This window comes from Symsagittifera roscoffensis, chromosome 1 (assembly GCF_963678635.1).
Source record: "Symsagittifera roscoffensis chromosome 1, txSymRosc1.1, whole genome shotgun sequence".
NCBI classification, from domain to species: Eukaryota; Metazoa; Xenacoelomorpha; order Acoela; family Convolutidae; genus Symsagittifera; species Symsagittifera roscoffensis.
The window spans coordinates 93,300,844-93,317,349 of record NC_087062.1 but is presented as its reverse complement, the minus strand read 5'-3'; the positions used below and the strand labels follow the sequence as shown (position 1 = coordinate 93,317,349).

Genomic DNA, 16,506 nt, shown 5'->3' with positions numbered 1-16,506 from the left:
TTTGGATTTACCAAAATGCTTTTGCCAAAACAATCGCAGGGTTTGACAAGTTTCTTTGTTTTACCTTAAGTTGCTATAAAGTAAAGAAAGTTTGTTTGTGCCGCACTTGCGGAAATATAAAACTGGTGGCAATTTGGCAATGGGTTTGCTTCCCAGTGGGAAATTAGGAACTTTAAATTTGAAAATTTTGTTCGATTAGGCGATCCAACCAACTCATTCAAACTTTTGTATTAAAAATTGGCAGTGGCAGCTGGAACGGATTTTCTCGAGGAGAGGCAGAGTTACAAAAATTTTAGAAAAATTTAACTTTTTTGGTTTCACGACCTCTCTTAAAAAACAAAAAGACCCTAGTTATCAGGGGTGGATTAAGGTGGGGAAGCGGACGTGCCACCTCAAGAATTCGACCCTTCACCAACCAAAGGGTCGTCCTTTGATAATATTTTATGACATCGACCAACCCTATAAATTTTCTAGAGGCTATATATCCAATATATACACAGAGGCGAAGCTGAGCTTCGCACCACTTGCGATACAGCATTTATAGGATGAAAGAAACATGACGCTAACAATTTCAATAACTTCAAACAAGATTACATTTGACGCAAGCAGTGGAAAAACGAGAAAAACAATTTCAAAAAACAAAAACGTATGTACTTTTTTGAGTTGAATCTTTTTAAAGTTTTCTAAGAGGTCCTAAAAAGGTTGACTACGGGCATTCAAAAACTGAATACGGGCAAAAAAACTGACTACGGGCATTCAAATAACACAGTCTCATCGATATCAAAAAAAACTGCCGGACGAAGGAAAAAATTTTGGTAAATAAGCCGTCTGAAATAAAACCGACTGCCGACAACCTGAAACTCAGCCGAAAGTTTTCGTCAGAAAAAGTCACGAAGCCGAAAAATCATTAGCAGAAAAGTTTAGTATCAAAACTCTATAAATATACACTCAAGGGTTTGAGTTCTAGTTTTAGCACATACAAGTAGACAATAGTACCCAACCGGAATTTAAAATTGAATCGAACATGTCAGCTGCATAGCATTATTATAAGTGATTCAAATTATTTTGTTGAACTAATTGTTAACCCGAAAAAAAACTATATCCCTATTTGATAACGCTTGCTAATTTTTAAAGGGGGCGCGCACCATAAACGCAACTTTTGATCTAAATTTTCCAAAAGCATCCCAAAACGCCTGGCCTTTTTGACTTGTTTTTCAAAAAATTCGCCAGCGACGCAAAAAGTTAATTGCCTAAAAAAGTTCAATCGACCTACAAAAATAAAAACAATTTTTCAATTTTTTGCTACCCAAAGTTTTAGATCCGCCCTTACTAGGAATCAAAACTTTCTGCGACGCAGGCAAATTTTGTAACACTGGCAAAAAAAGCCATACTTGGGCCTTTTTTTGGAAAACATGGACCAAAATTTTGCGTGTTTTCCGGGCGCACTCTTTTTCAAATTTGCTATATATTGGCGCAGGTGCGAATTTAAGAGGGGAGCTGTGGGGCAGGCATAGACCCCTCCTCAGGGATTCGAGCTCCTCGTTAATCGAAAAGTCTCCCTTTGATTTGATCTTATGAAATCTATTCTCGGCCGATCAACCGTTAAATTTTCTTAAGGCGCCTACGAATTTCGAAGGGAACGCGCGTCAATAACGCAACTTTTTCAACAACGGCGGCTTTTTTTACCTGTTTTTTTTTCAAAAAATTGCCGGCAGGGCAGAATTTTTATAAGCCAAAATAGGGTTTTTCTAGTGCTCTTGGAGCGCTCGCAATTCAATTTGGTCGACCAAAAAAAAGTCAAACTAATTTTTGAAATTTTTTGAAAATTCCTAACTCGAGAAAATCCGAGAGAAAAAATTTATGAACAGGCGGCCGAAAAATTAAGTCGTAGAAAGCACCAAAGTTAGCCCGTTGATATCTAAAGAGCACAAAACACAGTACTTTCAATGACAAAAAAAACTTCCTTTTTTCAAACAAAAGTTTTTATTTGTCGTTTAAAACTCATTTCCTTTCTTGTGTGTAGGAAAAGAGGTGTGGAATAAGAATTCAAAAGAAGATTAAAAATTTTTTTTATCCTCAGTCCAATGCCCAGTGTAAATTAGTCGGAGTAGCAAAAACTATAGACTACTTTTTCTCCAACAAAGATATCTTTGTAAAATTTGGTTGGCTACTAAAATTCACCACTTACGAGCGCCGTTTGAGACACCTTAAATTAACAGCTCTATTTGTTGTCAATTGTTTGATTTAAAAAAACTCAAAGGGTCAAAGTAGAAGTGCAAAGGGTCAAAAACCTCATTTGTTACAAAGCAGTGCCGACCGAATTCTAATTTGTATGGAGAAGTTTGAACTTAAAATAATTGATGAGGTTTTCAAAAATCTTTTTCATGATGTTTTTTTTTGAAATTCATCACCCAGAATTCAAAGTACAAAATGATATATTTTGCAAATAGAAAAGTATTAGATAAACTAAAGAGCATGGCTAAATGCAAATGAGAACGATTTCTATGACGGATTAAAAACACTCTCCTCTCAGGGATTCGATCCTCTGATTCGATCCTCTGCGCCGGAAAAAGCTATTTTTTGGTAAACATTTTCCAAAAAGTGTCTTTTCGTCCTGTTTTTTCAAAATTCCTGCGACAGAGAAATTTTGGCTAAAACAGGGTCTTTGAAGTGCTTTGGGAGAGCTCGGAAAATCAATTTGGTCGCCCTAAAAAAAAGTCGACATAATTTTTGAATTTTTTTTCGAAAATCTCCACCCCCCTCGAGAAAATTCTAGATGCGCCCCTGTTGTACGAAGAGTGGAGCTCAGGGTTGTAAGTTGGGTTTATCATGTGGAGAATGTTTGAGAAATTCTGATTATTGTTTTTTTTGTTAATCCTACCAAATTGGTCGAGCTTTTCTCAACCGCTAAATATTGTTGAGCCACTGCCAATTGTTCCCAAAAATGCGGCAGTGGTGCCCTTTTTGAATCCTTTTTGAACATTTTTTTTTCGAAGTTTGTGCTTTTACGGCGTGTTCTTCCCTTTAAAATTTATTGATACAAACTCAGTGGAATCAATTGTACCTCTACACAAAAGTTGAGGAAAGTTAGCCGAAAATGCTTGCTCTAAAACAGGGGCGGATTTAGGGGGGGGGTGGGGTTTGCGGACGCCCCCCCCCCTCCCCAGGGATTCGACCCCCTGCCCTAAAATATATCACAGGGTGGAAGGGTCTATTTACGAGTATAATGGGATTTACCCCCAGCCCCATTTAGTATGAGGAGTGTAAACGGGGGAGGGGGGAAAACGGGTGGGGGAACGGGGGTGTAAAAACGGCTGAGGTCTCTTTAAGTCTTCTAATCAGGGGTATAACGAATTTCTGAGAAGGAACGCGATTTACAGAAATGTACAATCTGACCGTAAATTTGTTGTATATTTCGGTTATTCAGACTAACTTATCGCTATGTTGACAAAAAGTTATGAAGAAGAAAAAAAATCTGCTTCTTTAATAGTTTGTTTTATTCAAACCCATCGCAGCAAATGTTTGGCTCGCCACTTTTGATTGTAGAATTTGTTGCTTTTTTACTGTGCTCGAAAACTTTGAACTACTTGCGCTGCAAAGTACTTTTTTTTGCTTCTGTTTTCTCCTTTAAAGTGTTGATCGAATGAGCCTAACTTAAGATATTTTGAGCAAGTCATCGATACATATATTTCAGCTGAAGCATTATTACTGTTTTAGGAAGAGAAAAATAAGGGCAAACAAAAGTAACTTTACGAAGACTTAAATAAAACAAAAAACAGTAAGCGATGACAACTAATTTCACAAAATTTGCTTTTTGATGTTTCAGTTCCTCACATCTGCAGAATATTACTCAAGTTCAGTTCTCAGAATTAGTTATCGATGAAAAATTGTTAACCCAGTTTTAAAATTGAGTGGCAATATCGTCTGTTATGGGCTGAATTGCTTTGGCGACTGCGACGGTCGGGGTATTCATCTCGCTCAGGTCCTTGAAACTTTTCAAAACTTGTCGAGCAGCAGGTTTTCCCGTAGATATGTCGTGATTATGCTCACCCCTAGTCTGAATAAGATTTTCGCCATCCGTTGTTGGTGTTGCTCGGCATTTACGAGTCTGATATTTTGAGCAGTTCTAGTTAGTAGTGGTTTTGTTCATACGTTCAATATAATACTCGTGGCCTGATACCACTAATATTTAATTGTCTTTGGAGGAAAAGTAAAATGGAAGGACGCTTCAAACATTATAGCTCAAAGAATGGTAAAACAACCGTTCAAGTGTAATGCAGTATGTTTTTATGTAAAATTTTTAAATTTCTTGAGTTGCTCTCAATTAGCACCATGTAGATTAACTCTGTTTTAAACGAGTGAATGAGGGTTTATTTCTCGAACTAATCGAAATGCAATCATTTTTGAAATGCTAGAGACATCAAGTGAATTAAGACTTTCTTTTCAGGCCTCAATTAGTACACATAATTGGAATACTCCTGTACATATAAAAAGTGCTCAAATGAAGCAAATTATCGGTTTTAAAAGGGGTTAAATTTTTGTGGGTTTTTCTTGTTATGGGGTTATCAAATAGGGGGTGTGAAAATTGGGGGTTAAATAACATGGGGTTAAGGAGTGGGACACCGAAAACTGTAACCAGTCGCCCCTGCCCCATATAGTATAAGGGGTGTAAACGGGAGAGGGGGCAAAAACGGTTGGGGAATGGGGGTGTAAAAACGGCTGCAGTAAGCGGAGTATTGCTGAAATTTTGGATTTCACGCTCTGAATCAAAGCTAAGTTAGCACTAAAATTAGCTATTTGGGTAAAAACTTAGCACTATTTCATTGATGGCGATCACTGTTTTCACAAACTTTCCGTGCTAATTAAGAATAGTAGCCTTTTTTTGCTCATTTTTCTGTCACCCTTCGTATTTTGTAAGTTTGACTATATATTAAAGCTATGATAATTATATACCTTAAAAAACTTTTGCTGCTAACTAGTTTAATTTATTTCTTTGATTATATAAGGGCGTTTTTATAAGGAGTAGAGTAAAATTTAAGCCGAGTAGCAAGTTTAAGAATTTTTTACTACTTTTTTTGAGTCATATGCAGCTTGTGAAAAAAAAATGAGCTCCGTTTTTACCCGATCGTATTTTACAAAAACTTTTGTCTTTGACATTATTTTTGGGATAAATTCTCCTCGCATGGGTAGAAACTCAGCCGAATGAACTCGGAGTCAAGACATGCACTGTTTTTTTGAACAATGAGGATTAAGAAGTTCCAAAATTTGGTGTTCGATGGCGAAAATTCATGTTTTTCGCCCTTTTTTGTGCTTGATCTTTTTTATGATTGAAAAATTTGAAGCCATGACGGCCAGAAGCGGAGTTGAGGAAGGGGATGGGGTTTGAAACTCTTTTCCACCCCACGGGGACAGAACCTCGTCGCCACCAAAAGAATTGAAAATTAGGATTTTCCGGAAAAAAAAAGTTGATAGAAATGAAAAAAAAACTAAAAAACTTTGAACAACCAAAAAATATTGCTAAAAGTTTTTTTTTTAATTTTAAAAAATTTTCAGTTTTTTGGCAGAATTTTTTCGAATTTTGAAGTTTTTTGGTTCCCAAATTAGCTTTATAAAACTACAAAAACTAGTTTTAGTTCAGTAAACTAAGTTTTCACGGCTTAAATTAATTTTAAATAAGCTTTTGTAAGCCTGCTTAACCTGATCTTATTTGCTTGAAATTAGACACAAAGATTTTAAAATTTTTTAAAATATAGTTCGAATCACGGCTGAAAGGGCTTAAAAATAATACATAACTCGATCCATTCTGGTCAGAGACGGATCTAGGATTTTTTCTTTCTCAAGGGGTGGGGGAGGAGAGGATTTTCAAAAAGAATTTGAAAATTTTGTCGACCTTTTTTTTAGGTTGACCAATTTGTTTTTCTGAGGTTTACCAAATCATTATTAAGAGCCTATTTTGACCAAATTTTCTGCGCCGCAGACGAATTTAGAAAAAAAGTTAAAATTTAGATCAAAAAATCGCTTTTTTCTACGCGCACTCCCCTCCAAAATTATTATTTTTTGACACCAAAGGCGCCTTTAGAAAAATTTAAGAGTCAGTCAGTCAAAAACGGATATCTCAAAATAGTAAAAAGGGGGACGCTTTGGTCGGAAGGGGCCCTAATCTCTGAGGGGGAGGAGGTGTCCGCCCCCCCCCCCTCCCCTCATTTCCGCTGGTGATTCTGATGATTATTTGTAATTTTGCGTGGAAAAAAAAACTAAAAGACACCTAGAGACAAGTTCCTCAACATTTTCCAAATGGTCGGAACAACGATCGTAAAATTATATTGCAGGCTTATCAGTTTTATCCACTCTCCGAGCGGTAATTGTTTCAACAGCAAAGTAGGAGATCAGTCTTTACCACAATACTTGTCAAATCGACTCTTTGGGAAGTCGAATGAGGACTGGAATGGATTTAATCGGTACTATACTCGATGTTCTCAGAATATTCTGAGAAGTACCAAGTACCTCAAAAAATCACGAGAAAAAATCCACGCCAGACGATAGTTTTTCCATTTTTTAAAAACATTCGGAACAAAAGTTTCAAGCTTTTGCTCTTGTTCGGAACAAAAAATTTCGGAACAAAAACTTCATGAGTAGAAAACTTACCTCAGAGTGTTTAAAATATTTCTGTCGAAAATTTTGATAAGTCGTTTTAAGCTTACTAAAAGCAGATCATTCAACTTTTCAGATGTGGTTCAAATTTTTGGTCAGCTTTGGAACAACTAATAAAATTGAAAAGTAGTTTGCTGGTTGAATATTTATTGAACAGTACGCGACTAGCAGAAGTAAAGTCCTAAGAAGGTTTAAAGCCAACTGGAAAGAAAGAAATTAATAAAAAAGCATTTGAAAATGTTTGGACCGCTGCTCTTTTTACTGCCGTAGTTTTTACTTTTCCAACTCCAACTGATTTAATCTTAACAATAATAGTACTTCTGAGAGGGAACACAAGAGCTGAAAAAGAAAAAATTACCGGACAGGCCGAAACAAAGTATTAGCAAAGTTTATTTTTAATAAATCTCCCTCAACTGCTTTTGTTCTCAAGGAAGATATTAAAAATTGCAATACACAATGAATAAATAGACGCTCTTTCTACTTTTAACCACCTTTTGGATTCATTTTGATTTATAACTGTTACATGCTCAATCAAAATGAAATTTTTTACTTATTAACAACAAAATCCCTCGATTTTTTCTTTCAGCAAAAGTTTCATAGTTTTCACCGCTTTTATGAAATTTCTAACAAGAGCATAAAATACTGAACTAAAAAATATATATATTTTTTGGTAAGTTAGAAAAATATATCTAAAATATAACTTACTGAAAGAAATTGCGGTAACAGCCAAGAACACAATTGCGAACAAGTTCAAAAGTTGGACCCAGATTAAGTTACAAAAAGTGAATAGCCCTGCAATTAAAGGTCTACTCCACTAGTCTTTCCCGTCCCGTCCCGTCCCGTCCGACCCACTTTAGTTCTGAAAAGACCTCGGGCCATTGTCCAATCAAAAATCTTGTTCGACTCTAAATGAATTAAGTTGCGCGCTGTGTGACTTCAAGTTGGGCCATTGTTGACGAACAACTTCAATGGAATGCCGCCCATGAAGAGGAGTTAAGTAACCATAATGAGTCCACAATTGAAGGCTAGTTTGGCTGGCTGCCCATGATTAAGAGTTCACTTTGAAATGAACTTAGATAGCCGGCAGAAATTTACAAGCTGGTTCAATATACCAAAAATTAAGACTCAACTCTTAAAAAGTTTCAAATAACATTTAGCATCGAGACACAGCTTAGTTTATCACGAAAAGGATTAGCATTGAGAGAAAAAATAAACAGGTGTACAAGGTTGCTAAGCAGATAGCACAGAATGTTCCGACCACGGTAATATGTGCAAAAAAAATTTCATTTGCTTTTTTGTGGCAAATTTCAAAATGTTTTTCAAATATTCTGCTATTTTCCCCTCACTCTGTTCACTGGTCACCCAATTTTTCCAAAAACACTGGATTTTCTGAGCAAAACTAAAAAATCCTCAAAACAAAGTTTTTGCCAATAATTTGCCCGCGGTGGAGAAATTTTTGATAAATATGGTTATTGCTGGATTTTGGCAGAGCTTGAAATTTTTTTAATGAATGACCTAAAAAAGGTCGACAAAATTTTCCACTGATTGAAATTGATTGACGCCACTGATTGAAATTAAGCTCGAAATTGAGAAAAAGAGTTGAAACCATGGGCGGATCTAGGATTTTTTGAGGGGGGCGGATTTTTGAAAAAATTTTGTAGACCTTTTTTTTAGGTCGATCAAATTGATTTTCTGAGCTCTCCCAAATCACTATAAAGACCCTAATTTGGCACAAACTTCCACTGTCTCATTTAGCCTAACTTCTGCGCCGCAGGCAAAATTATGATTGCCGCAGGCAAAATTTTGATCAGACAAGGCCAAAAAGGCGTTTTTTCGGAGCGCGGTCCCGCTCAAAAATAGTATACTTTGGCGCCACAGGCGCCTTTAGAAAAATTTTAGGGTCCGTCACCAAAAATGGAAATCTCAAAATAGTGCATAGTACTATTTTGAGATATCTATTTTAGCCTTGGGTCCGCAGGGGGTCGAATCCCTGAAAGAGGAAGCGTCCGCCCCCTAAATCCGCTGGTGGTTAAAACATAGTATAACTCGTGCCATTGAGGGAAAAAATAATCCAAAAATCATTTGAAATTCGGCCTGAAAGTCGAAAAAAAAATTCAGACAATTTTTTTCCAATATTGAATGAACTTTTTTAAATATCTTGTTAGAATCGGAATCATGACTGAAAAGGCTCCAATATGATTTAAAATTTGACAACCTACGAGCTCTCTTTGAGCTTGTAAAAACTAACTGGAAAAAATCTAACCTACGTCATAGTTCCGCCCCACTCTCTCGAATGTGATCGGAACAAATATTATGACCAAGCTCGGATCAAAGGTCTTTAAAGCGATTAAAATAATTCCACTCGAAAAATCAGCACAAGTCTGGTCAGTCAAAAATTGCTTGAAAGATATTGCTTGTAAAAGGGGCGGAATGGACGGTATTAATAAAGTTTTTGATCAAACAAAATAGCTTTCCAGCAAAAAAAAACATTAAATAAGTCTATTTTTGACTTTAATCAACGCTGCAGGATAATTTTTGAGGAAACGCCCCAAAATTAGTGTTTTTGAACACTTTTAAGATGTTTTTGGTCAAATATTTGCTTGGGTTTGGAATTAAATTACCTTTAGTTAATATAATATTTCAATTGACTCACTACTGATATAGTTAAGGATATAGGATGTAAGTTAAATAAAAAAGACCTTAGCAAACGCCAGATAGCTGGTCGAAATTCCATAAAATCTTCCTGATTTTTGGCTATTAGCCTTACCTTAGTCGACGCGTTCCAATTTTGTTTACTTTTTTTCGGACCAGGAAGGAAAACAAAATAAAGTGCAGTATTTATTGTAGCTAAAGGAAATCTCAACCCGATGAAAATGCCCAAAAAATTAACAAAAGTTCGCAAATATGGTATCTAATTACACTAACAACTTTCTAGCCTAGTATAGCAGTCTAACGATTTGACATGGATTAGCATTATAAACATGGCGAAAGTTTGATGTAAGCTAAAGGGAAGTTAGGCTAAATGAGACAGTGGAAGTTTGTGTAATTAGTTGTGACAGAGTTGAAAAGCTGCAGTAAAAGTTGAACGTGTTCAAAGCACAGGGGAGCAACTGAGCATACGGGGTTTCTAATGAAATTTGACCAATCCACCCACCCGGCTGGGCTGATAACCAGGAAGTGAGCCCCTCTAAATAGCCCAACTTTGTCCCTTTCCTTCCAATTAGTTGCCCTACTCGGTTTCATACGATTTCCAAAGGAAAAGTAAACAAACAAAAAAGCCATTTACTTATACCATAGTTTTTGTACGAGTTTAGATGAACTTTAAATTAAAAATGAAACAGATTAATTTGAATGGCTGCCACGGTATTTGAAGCCTCGTATTTGCACTGGTCAGACGTCACTAGAAGTTTATCAAACAATTTAGGGATGCCTTTAATTTTGACTATAAACCGCCCCCTCCCTATAAAAAACTAAATCAAAAATTAACTATAGCTATAGGGGGCTGGTATTGCATAAAAAAGAGGAGGTAGTTAATTATGTGCAAAATCTGCAAATAGTTAATTTTTGATTTAGTTCTTTATAAGGGTGCTTATTTTCAAATAGACCCCTTAGTTAAAGAAATTTCAATTTTCTAAAGCCTAAAAATTGTAGCTTCACCTAGCTAGCCCCTTCTACTAATATATTTATCAGCAAGATGAAATTCTCCAGTTCTCTTCGGTTTGTTGAAAGTGGAGATAGCTCAATAGAATCAAATAGTGCTGACAGGCGCGGATCTATGAACTCCTCGAGGGGGGGATTTTCAAAAAAATGTTGAAAACTTTTGTCGACCTTTTTTTTAGGTCGACCAAATTGATTTTTTGAGGTCTCCCAAATCACTATAAAGACCGTAACTTGACCAAATTTTCTGTGGCGCAGGCATAATTTTGAAAAAACATGCCAAAAAGGCGTTTTTAGGCTCTTCTTGGAAAATTTCGACCTAAAAATTGCGTTTTTTTTTCGGCGCTCGCTCCCCCATCAAAATGGGTATAGATATCTCAAAATAGTACAAAGGGGGACCCTTTGGGTCGGCAGGGGGTCAAATCCCTGAGGTAAGAGGGCGCCGAAACAACGCACCCCCCCCCCCCCCCCCCTAAATCCGGTACTGAGTGCTGAGGAGTCAGACTCTGAGATCGGTTCGAGGGGGAGGGGGGGGGGGTGGAGAGATATAACAATACAAAATCGTATAACTTCTTTTTTGGGGCAGTATAAGCTACAAGTCGAAGTTTCTCCAAAGCCCAAAAAGCTTCGGTTGTTTTAAGTATCCAATTGCAGCTTTCGGAATGTTCTTATGCGCTAATGCGACAAATAGGCAGTTATGAACAAACGTCATAACAAACTTTTTTGATGACCTTCAAAACAAGGTCGAGTAAAAAATATCTTTGGTCAAAATACAGTTGAAAATCAACTTACAGCTAGACAATTAGTCCCGTTCAGAAGTTTAAAATGAAGTTAAACTGAAAAATATGGGTGAAATAATAAATATATGAACTATCTCTTTTCCTTTTTTCTTTTCCCTGTGTTACTTTGCGGTTCTTCTTTGCCGAAATAATCAATACAATCTCCCTGAAGTTTTGTTAAATTTAGTGTTTCCAACTTGTTCTAAGAGGATGAATAAAAACATTAAAGCAGCCTTTTTTATCCCCGATTTTCGGCGGCTTCTTTGCTCGCCCGTTAGAACAGAACAACGGAAGATAAGCACTTAACTCCAAGCTCAAGTTTTATCAGTATTTTTCTACTTTCCTGTCTCCCAAAAGTAAAGCTATGGATGGCCTTTTAAACTTATTATTAGCCTCAAAACATACTAGTAACTACTTATACTTGACAGGAATCCAACATATATATTCTCAATCCTAGTTACGGATCTAAGTTAAGTTAGTAGAACACACACACCTATGGAACTAATTTACAGGTAAAACTGCTGATACGCGCGACAATTTTCCACTCGATGACCATAGTGAAAAAACAGTCTGAAAACATCACTGGTATAGTATAAAAAGTCTGAACAATTAGTGCATATTTAATCATTCCCATGCAAAATAACAATAGCCTGTCGACGTAGGGGGAGCGGTTTGGGTGGGGTTTTGATTATTTTACTTTTAAATTTGGTTGTCGTCAAGTATTTTCAAAGGGTCCTTGCATTGGTACCATTGTACGACAGTCATTTCTGACTGACTAATTCTAAAACTTGTCTAAAGGCGCCTCTGGCATTGGCACCAATATGTGCTATTCTGAAAGTGGTGCGCTTGCCAAAAAAAACACTAGCAAAACCGTCCAAAAAGTGTTCAAAACAGCATTTCAGCGTTAAATGCAAAAGTTTTGCCAAATATGGCCATGTGGCCACACTTTTTTGAAAATGAACGGCTGTCGAAGGTACCATAAAGTGTAATTTGTTAAGTAAATGCAATAATATTGGAAGCTAGTTGAAAATGTGAAACTACGATTCGAAACTAGAATTATTCATCTCTTAAGGGCTAATTCAGAAGTAAAAAGCTGCTTAACTGAGCTAAGCTGAACAGTTTAACTTAATTCACTAATCAGGGTGGATCTAGGATTTTCTCGAGAAGGGAGGGGGGAATGGCGGATTTTCAAAAAACTTTCGAAAATTTTGTCTACTTTTTTTTAGGTCGATCACCCGGGTTGACCAAAAATGCTTATCATACAATTCTCAATGGGAAATTTCTTTTCATACAATTTCGACCAAATTGATTTTCCAAAAATTAGGCCGACCAAATTGATTTTCCTAGCTCTCCAAAGCACTCAAAAGACCCTGTTTGGGCCAAATTTTCTGCGCTGGAGGCAAATTTTTGAAAAAACAGGCCAAAAAAGGCGTCCCCCCCCCCAAAAAAAGTATATATTGGCGCCTTAAGAAAATTCTTCTGGTCCGTCACCAAAAATGGATATCTCAAAATATTGCAAAGCGGTCGGCAGGGGGTCGAAATCCTAAAAAGTGCATCCCCCCAACCAACCCCCCCCCCCCCCTCTAAATCCGCCCCTGTCACTAACGCTTCTGCTTAAATTAAGCATGGGCGAATATTGTCTCTAGTAACGAATCTCATTTCTTGCTATAAATAGTGAGGGCAGGGGCGGAAGAGTTAAGGAGATCCGAAAAACGTTCTGCACCTTCCACAGAAAACAAAAACAACTCACATTCTTGGTGGCCCTGTGACGGTGCAGCAAAAAAATTATTTCCAAATTTGGGCTTTAATTGACCAGGCAGTTAGTTTTTTTTCTAATTCTCTGCTGGTTGGTTGGGTTGGTCCAAAACGTCTGGAGGTTGGGTTGGTTCTGCGGGCCAAATGTATTGATCAGGAAAAGTCACCTGCAATTTTTATGGAAGTTAGTTGGAGGATGAGATATACTTTTGCACATAAACTGGAACATAAAACTGCGGAGGGCGGAGAAGGGATAAGTCGATTTGGGCTCAAATTATCCCAAATTTCACCGATTTTTGAGCTGGTTATGAAAGAGTTAAAAAGTTATAATATACAACTACAGCAAGTAGCTCCCAGTTATCGCAGCTTACTTTAGCCAAATGTAGTTCTATGATAGTAAAAGTGATGTGGTTATGCAGGGTTTTAAGTTAGGACGATGTCGCTGCTGATTTTGGGAGGGGGTGAAATCAGACAATTTGGGGCTCGGACACAAATTGAAATGGCCCGAAGCTCACAGCTAGCGATCGGCGCGTGAATTGTGAGGGAGAATTAACTGAACAAAAATTCCAAAATGCTTACTTAGTTGAGCTGCAGAGCTGAAGAATGGAGCCAAAAAGTCACACAATTAGAATACTAAACTATCCCGCTTCCAACTATTTCTCCTGATAAATCGAAGACTTATTCCTGTTGTAACCATCTGAAATAGTTATAAACCTCTTTTTATAAATGTTTCAAACGTATCTGCGCTACATATGGGGATTTAATTTCTTCCCCAAGACCAAAACTCTTTTCATTCTTTCCTCCACTTTTTTCAACTTTAATTGTAGCCCAAGTTTATGATCTTGTTTGGGGTTGGCGCTGAAGAGAAAAGAAGAAAGAGAAAGTATTGTAAGTTAGCAGAAGTAAAACGCCCCCGGCATCAACTAACGCACAATGACATCAATCTGTACTTTTACAATACTTTGTCAACTCAATTTAGCTCAAAAATCGCTCATTAAACGTACCGAATATGATCCATTCATATCCTTGTAACTTTCCTTAAATACCTTCTCACGGCAACAACAAATGGTCCCCAATTTAGGCCGATATGCCTTTTCATTTTTCTTCATTTTCTTGAGCGACACAGCAAACATAAGCAAAAGACTTCTCTTATGAGCACGAAGCCTTAAATGTTCTTAAATGCCTTAAATGTTCTGATACTGTCCTTCAATTGCAGCAAAATTTTTTGCTTCAAGAAAAACAAAAAATATATATATTTCAAAAAAATAAAACATTTAAGAGTTAGTTTAATTTTATTTTCCAACAACCATTGGTACTATCAAGTTCGAAAAAGTAGGTATGGGTATGAGTTGCTTCGACAAGGGAACAAACTATTTTTCGCCGATTACAAGCCCTTTTCTATTGCCATTTCACGCAGGGCGGATCTAGGATTTTCTCGAAGGGGGATTTTCAAAATGTTTCGAAAATTTTGTCCATCTTTTTTTTAGGTGGACCAAAATGATTTTCCGAGCTCTAAGCTCTACGAATCATTATTAAGACCCTATTTTGACAAATTTTTCTGTGTAGCAGCCAAATTTAGAGTAAAAGGCCAAAAAGGCGTTTTTATGCACTTTTTGGAATTTTGATTAAAAAAAGCGCGTTTTTTTTTGGTGCTCCTCCCCTCAAAGTTAGTATATATTGGCGCTACCGGCAACTTTAGAAAAACTTTAAGGTCAGTCAGCCAAAAATTGATATCTCAAAATAGTAGAAAGGGGGGAACCTTGGGTTTTTTCCACCAGATGCACTTTTACCATTGGATGCACAGATTTCCATCTTGCAAAAAAATCAGCAGAGAACTTAAAATCAAACCTAAACTCGAGTAACGAAAAAAGTTCTGATTGTGATCATTTTTGATACTTTTGGAAAAATAAAACTGACAAATTATAGATTATTTATGAGTAGAAATAAACTGTAACTAAAAACTACATTACATTTTTTCAAAGAATCTATACTTCGACCATAAGTGTTTGAAAAACATTTTCTAGTGATTCAAAATTATACAAACTTGGTTTTTTTGATTGAAGCTATCGAAACGAAAGAGAAGATAACAGTTTTTATCTGAAAAATTCGAAGCGTTTGATGAAAATTTGCCAAAAAAGTTTACCAAGAAATTGATACTGAAGTTGATTTCATGTCGTTTGAGAGGAAGGAAGTTTGAAGGAAAAGAAAGAGCAGTAGATGATAAATGTAAAAATGAATTAAAAGATGGGAAGCGGAGCATTCAAATACAACAAAATTCGAAAAAAATCTCTGCCACAAAAACTTCAAAAATGCCGCAAAAAGCTCCAAATACTAAATTTACTCGTGTGAAATTAAGTTTAGATTGCTCAAAATTAGCATAAATAAGCTATTGTAATCCTGCACGCTCACCTTATTAGATCAAAATAACACCAATCAAAATTTCAAATTAATTTTTCTCGAGACTGAGAAAATGCTTTCAAAAATTTTTGTGTCGCTCGAATCACAAATGAAAAGGCTTAAATATGATATATCACTAGGTCGATTCCGATGATTTTTTGCAGTAACTGAGTTTTCGTGAAAAAAGTAAAACAAAAAAGTTACACCCAAATACAAAGTTTCCCCGCATTTTTCAAATGGTCTGAACAATAAATTTACAACCCAATACAACAAAATTTTCGTCAAACTGAAATAGACACAAATCGTGCACGTAAAAAATTAAAATATTATAACTTTTAGGCATCCCCAATATCTTTTTTGCAAGAAAATCATAAAGCCAACTTATGTGTAAATATGAATTTCAAAAAATTGCGAGAGATAGTAAGTTGCAAAATTTGTGAAATGCAATTTGTGTGATTGTACTGTTTTTTTGGTTCATTTGATGTGTCAAAAAGCCGTAAAGGTGACTCACAAAATTGCATCAATGTTTGCGACTTAAAGCTGGAAAAAAATTCGTACTATTAAACTACTCCTGCTAAAATTCGATTGTGTTAAATTTAGAAAATGCCGACTGCTGCGCTTATTACGAGGCCAATCTCTGCATTTTCTGAACTGTATGCGTGTTTCTCATTAGACCAAAATTAAGTTTGTCGCGGAAACGCAACATTGCTGTTTTTCGGAACCCGCCACAAATTGTACGGAATCCGGAACATTTTGCGAAACCCACAAACAATTAACACGATTTGTATACAAAAAAATTGAGCTAATGAGGAATCCACAATTGTAAGTAGAATCCGCAACTTGTAAACGGAATCCGCATTTTGTCTCCGGATTCCAGTTACAGTAGCAATTTAAGTTAAATCTTTTAACCAGTTTGTCACAAGAAAATTCAAACTCAAAACTGCTAACAGTTGAGCTTCCCCCAACTTCGATTTCAATTCTTGCCCACTTACCCCCAACCTCGATTCATTTCCTGTCAACTTACCACAACTTCGATCTCAATTAGTGCCAACTGAACACACTGAAGTACGCTACCTCTCCTCAAAAATCCTCTAATCACCAATAAATCGTTTGAGTTTACTCTCATCTAATCTCATCTACTGATGATTTGAAACCGCTCTGAACCCACTAAACTCCAATTAAGGGTTCAGTTATCATGCGTTTCCAAATGATCCCAAAAGCTTGCTGGGAAATTTATCCCAAGTACTAATTGTACATTCACCAATTT

At 36.4% G+C, this 16,506-nt stretch overlaps 2 protein-coding genes across 2 annotated transcripts in view; both read right to left on the bottom strand.

Annotated features, from left to right (window-relative positions):
- The window catches only part of LOC134852650 (myelin transcription factor 1-like protein), a 42,388-nt gene extending 32,951 nt beyond the window's left edge, over nt 1-9,437 (bottom strand). The window contains exon 1 of the mRNA XM_063868564.1: nt 9,419-9,437. The gene's annotated coding sequence lies outside the window, so the exon portion shown is untranslated. The remainder of the gene's footprint in view (nt 1-9,418) is intronic.
- The window catches only part of LOC134840775 (uncharacterized), a 225,823-nt gene that overhangs the window by 170,348 nt on the left and 38,969 nt on the right, over nt 1-16,506 (bottom strand). The window lies entirely within an intron of this gene.